We start from the raw sequence: 6,000 nt of genomic DNA, 5'->3' as shown, positions 1-6,000 counted from the left end.
GACAAATTTTTGAAAATCATCTGAAATATTAAATTTTACAAATATTATGGTATTATATTTTTAGGATTGTAAATTCAAATATGGGGTTATTATTTGGACTACAATGAGAGCAAAATAATTTAGATATCTATCAAAATCTTTTCAAAAATTATTAATTACAATAGATTTTATGGTTTAAGTATGATTAACTAATATGTGAATATAAAATAAAATGGACGCACCCAGTAGAACCCTACTCGATATTTTTCATCTATAAGTAAACAACTTTATGAATCACATGTTTTTCTTAATAATGTAACCATGACAGCTGTAAACTGTTTAAAATTTATTCTCTCAGAAAAAAATGTATATCTATACCAAACACATATTTATGTGAATATACAAAAATACTTATTAACACAATATATGGGTTCTTTCTTAGAGTTATAATAGTATTTACAATATATAATTTCAGTAAGAATCAAATCATTAAAGTTTAAATTACATAATACATTCAAATATAAAATTTATAAAATGTATAGCATTTTTTAATGTTATGATTTTTATTAATCTTATTTATTCTTGTATACATACTGATTTGTATTGTGGAATAATTATAAAAAAAATTACACAATATGTATAATGTAAATATTATTATAGCTAGTAAACTGTAAATGGTTAGAATATATATTTTTTTAAAGTTGACAAATTCCAAGTAATTGATCCAATTGTCAATCTATTTACATGTGAAATATAAACTATGATAAGCTATTTATTGAAAATATGGAATATTTATTAGGTATGTATTGTAAAAATATATATAATAGTTATCTAATAATACGGAAAATTATAAATACTTTCATTGTTTTAGTTATTTTATAACTAATAACATAAACCAATTATCAAATAGTATTAATCAGTCTATATCTAAAACATTTAGTACAGTTTTAATTATGAGATTATATTGATTGCATTACACAAACCACATTATAATTATTATATTGTGATTTATTACATATTAAATTCATAAAAAAAAAGTAAACTTACTATCGGTTTCTTTGAGATGTGTATAATTATCATTAACGACACTGTTTCCTGAGCCAAATTTTAGTTTCATCAAGTTGCTTGTAGAATCTAACAATTTAAAAGTTGTTTTAAATAGTGAAATAATTAAAAATTTATTTTTAAATCTATACCTGATTTCTCATTGTCATTGTCTTCATTATTTGCAAATAATACTCTTTTTATATGCATACTATTACCATCAATACTTTTTTGAAAGACCACTGTTGTCTCATCGTCTTTTTCTACACTCCATTTGCCACTTGGAGAATCGATGAATTGAATTTCATGATCACTTGTGTTTACTTTATTTACATCAGATACAATTTTACTATTGCCATTTGAAGGAGAATTTAATTTTGAATTACTACTATAATGTTTATAACTGATATTTTTCCCTGCAGACAAGTACTTTTTTCCAGCAGAATCATTGTCACTATCATCGCTATCAGAGACTAAAAATAACATAATATGTATTTAATAATTAATAATATTCTATGTATTTAAAATGTATCAATGTTTAAATTTAATAAATTATTCAAATTACTTTTATCAAATACAGAATTGATTTTAGGTTTCCAAATTGGATCTTTATCAGAATCATCTCCACAATTATTATCTTCATAATCTTTAACTTCAAGTTCAGATTTTTCTGGTGTATGTTGCTCTATAAAAAAATATATACACATAATTTTAACGCAATAATATTAAAGTTATGACCACCTGACTATACATAAAAGGTATGGAATATCAGAACAAAAAAGTTAATTAAAATTAATATAAAAAATGGCGTGAAGTACATGTAAAACCAATTAAATGATTATAAATAGGATTAATATTTAAATTTTAGTAGAAGGCACTTAATAGAAACACAGATAATTGATATAATCCAGTTATTCAAACAAAATGTATAGGGAAGGACTTATATATATGTGTAAAAAATAAAACCAATCGGTTGATTGACAAATTTTACCTTGGTCCATAAAGTGTTCCTAATAAGTTGGCTTCTACTCACTACTGTATATAATTAAATATAAAAATAGAATTATCAAGGTACCTTTCATCAGTCTATATCTTGGTGGAAAGGTATCTGTTATGCTGTGTGATGACTTTGAAATTTTTCTTTTCAAGTTTGGAGATACACTTAAACATTTTTGTCTTTTGAATCGTTTATGTTTGACTCTATCATCTTCTGTGGTAGATAAATCAGAGGTATGTACTGCTATAATTGACTTTGCTCTAGCTTCTGATAAACTGGCTAAAATGTTATAAGAATTAATGACAACAATCAAAATAAATTAAACATTAAAAATAATATAATAAAATTATACCATAACTTTTGTCTTTAAATTTTCTGGCTGGATAAAATACAAATTCATTCTGATTTGGTATTTTACGCTTTTCTATGAATTTTTTTTATCTGTTTTGGATCTTTAGGCCAAGCACATTTCTTGTTTTTAAACCATGTATGTGGTACTGCCTCAACACTGTTGTCGTTCAAAAAATTTACAACATCCCAGAAAGCCATCATGCAGCTGAAATAAATATAAAAACAAATATAGTATTATGTAGTCGTTACCTCTTGATTTAGTAGGTTGTGGTGAACACCTAATGTTAGATCTGAACAAAAACATTTATCTTTTCATATGAAGTATATTATATTAAAGTTTAATTAATGAATATCTAACCTGAATGGGCAATTGTTGAGACAAAATTATCTGATATATTTAATTGGACGTATGAATAATGGGCATAGCTACAAGCTGCCCATTATTATGGTTTAATATCATCATTTTTTTCTTTATACTTGTGATTGGCCAATAATTTATTTTATTTGCAATATTTTTTACTATAAATATATCAAGTATAGTTGAATCAATCGGATCATCAAAAAATGCTGATTTAAATTTAAAATGCTTTCCAACAATAAAAATATTGCCATTTTTTTGTTTTATAATATTCAAACATTTCACTATTTGTTGATCTTTGGTTAGAATATAACTATCTTTATCAGATTTAATTTTAATTTTAATATTATTAAAGCATACAACATAATATTGAAGTCCTGCAATCATTTCCATAGTAGGACCATTTGTGTGCTCTTGTTTCAATAATGGTTTATCATAATTTTGATTAAGATTAATAGATAAGTTTTTCATTTCTTCATCAAATCCAGTTGTATCATTATTATGTTTCTCTGTATTTCGATTTATTATTTGATGTAGAGGTTTTTCGTGTTTTCTTAGTAATGACTTTAACTCCTTCATGTAGTTTTCAAAATTAAATGTACTACAGTTATCCAGTGGCCCATATAATTCATAATCATCACTTATATGTAAAAGCCCATGAATGTTATGTGACACATAATGTTTACCATATAATACTTCAAATTGTTTAACAAAATAATCAAGAAGCTGTCTTGCATAATCTAACAAATGACCACGATCTGGACTTAGCAGTATTAACATTGAAATATTTAATGACATAAAATGTACATAACAATCAAGTCTTAAAATATTTTTCAGTACAATTGATCCTAAATAAATTAAAAATAATCGAAATTCTGTTGCCTTCCAGCGGCTTAAGTCTTGAATTCCTCTTACATTTCTAACAAAATCAGATGAAATAAATGGTTTCAAGCTTAATAAACTAATGGATAACTCACAAACTTTTTTATAACGAAGGCGAACATTTAATGGTCCTCTAACCCAAAGAAATAGTAATTTTTCATGACACCAAGACATACAAGGTGCATATAGTCAAGAGAAAACAATTTAACACTATCAAATCCTGGTAATTCAATAAGACGTGTAAGTGATTGATTAGAAGTATGGTAATCTTCATCTATTTTTGATAAATATGCTTGATGATTTCTTTCTGTTGGTTTTAAACGGGAATATGGAAAGCAAACTCTGTTATTTAAATGTTCCCCTTCAATAGTGCACCGAGTGCAAGAAGAAAATCCAGAATGTCCTTTTATTTTGAGAATGAATGATTTAGCTGGGGCATCACAACAGAAAACTTGAATTGAAACAGATATTTTTAATTGATTTACAACCATTCCATTCATAATAAGTTCATTTGTTTCATTTATAAAGTCAAAAAGAAAATCGTTACTATCCTTTGGTTTTTCAGACCCATAAAAAATTCCAACTGGAAAAACTTTTTTGGGCAAATAAGAATCAACAATCATAGACGCTAAAATTGGCCAAAACTGGCCATTACTGCTCTTCGATAATGGTAATCCATCAATGCCTATTGATACTTTAACATCTGTTACATTTTTTGGAATGAATCTACGAATACCTGCAGCCAAACCAAAATGATAATATATACCAGGTTCTACATTACGAATATTATTGCAAATATTTTTCGGAGTACCTAGTAAGGTTCTGCTATCAACAGGAAGATTATTAAAACAATCATGATTTTTCAAACCTTTTAATAATCCATTAAGAGCTACATGCGTGATATTATATTTAGTAGCCCAGTGAACTAAAAAGTTTTTGATTGGAAATCCTGCAGATGTAGAATTTACATATGTTTTAATTTCATTTGAAAATATTTCAGCATTATCCGAGGCATTTTTTGAAGAATTATTTTCATTATTCATAGGCGTGAAAGAAGTATTTAAAGTTGTTATTATTGTTGAAGTTTTTTCTGATAGCTCAATAACTGTATCTTTAGATGTAGTTGGATGAGACAGACTTCCATTGCCAATAGATACATTGCAAGGAACTGAATTTAAATTCTCTTTTGACTTAGATACATTATTTGAAAAAAGAGATTGACTTGTATAATTTAATTCATGTTTTATTTTTCTTCTTTTAGACCGTTGACTTTTAATCATTTTAAATTTATCTAAGAAAAAACAATATTAAACTATAGAGAACAAAAAAGTGTCAAGACATCTATAATACAATATTTGACACCAGTACTACTTATAAAGTAATGAGTGGTACCTAAATTCATGTGAAAAGATTTGTTTAGTTAGGTGTCTAAATGGGGATTGTATAATAAAATATAATAATTAAGAGGATGTCAGCGCACTATTTGTTTTCTCTCTCTGGCCCACGCGCAACATAGACAAAACGCATTTACGCAAAATCATTTTTTCTATGATTTTAAGTAATCTTAGAATAAAAACACCTATTACAAAAAAGATAGATAATATTTTTTTTGAGGGAATGACATATCGATTTTATATTTTATTGTTATTTGACTTTGTATTCGACTTTCAAAATAAACAAAATAATGTTGTAAATTTAAACAATGTTTAAATTGTTTTGAGACCAAATTTTGACAAATCGATATTTCCTCAAAAATATTATTTTCCATCTTTTTTGTAATAGGTGTTTTTACTCTAAGTTTACTTAAAATCATAGAAAAAATGATTTTGCGTAAATGCTTTTTGTCTATGTTGCGCGTGGACCAGAGAGAGAAAACAAATGGTGCGCTGACATCCTCTTAATATCAGGCACTTTATTATAATAAAGTAGGTATATAACAATATATTACGGATACTTACGTTGAAATTTCACTTCAGCCAGAAATCAAAAACTGCGCACAAGACGTCAAGACGGTGAAAACGAAAATGGTCAATTCAATTCAATACGTGACGCACTCACACAGTTACACAGTACACTTAAACAGGCGTTTGCGGCATAATATTATAATAATCGTTATACGTTTACCGTTACGTCATTAAAAGTTAACACATACGACAATAACGAATTAAACATGAAAACATTGAAAACGACGAAAACAGCGGCGGCGGTCGGCTACAATGATCGAAATCATTGGATTGGATGGTTTTGATATGGAAGGGGTGTAAGGGTCATGTCTTGTTTTTCTTATCTATGTCTATTTTAAGGACTGAAATACTGGAATAACCATAATATTGTACTCTATTGACAAGAGACAACTCAACACCCCCGTCCACCCTCCGCCCGACCGACA

The sequence above is a fragment of the Diuraphis noxia genome, unplaced genomic scaffold (genome assembly GCF_037042655.1).
Source record: "Diuraphis noxia isolate RWA-SAM2 unplaced genomic scaffold, SU_Dnox_SAM2 contig0001, whole genome shotgun sequence".
Classification (NCBI taxonomy): Eukaryota; Metazoa; Arthropoda; class Insecta; order Hemiptera; family Aphididae; genus Diuraphis; species Diuraphis noxia.
This window is presented reverse-complemented; position numbering follows the sequence as displayed.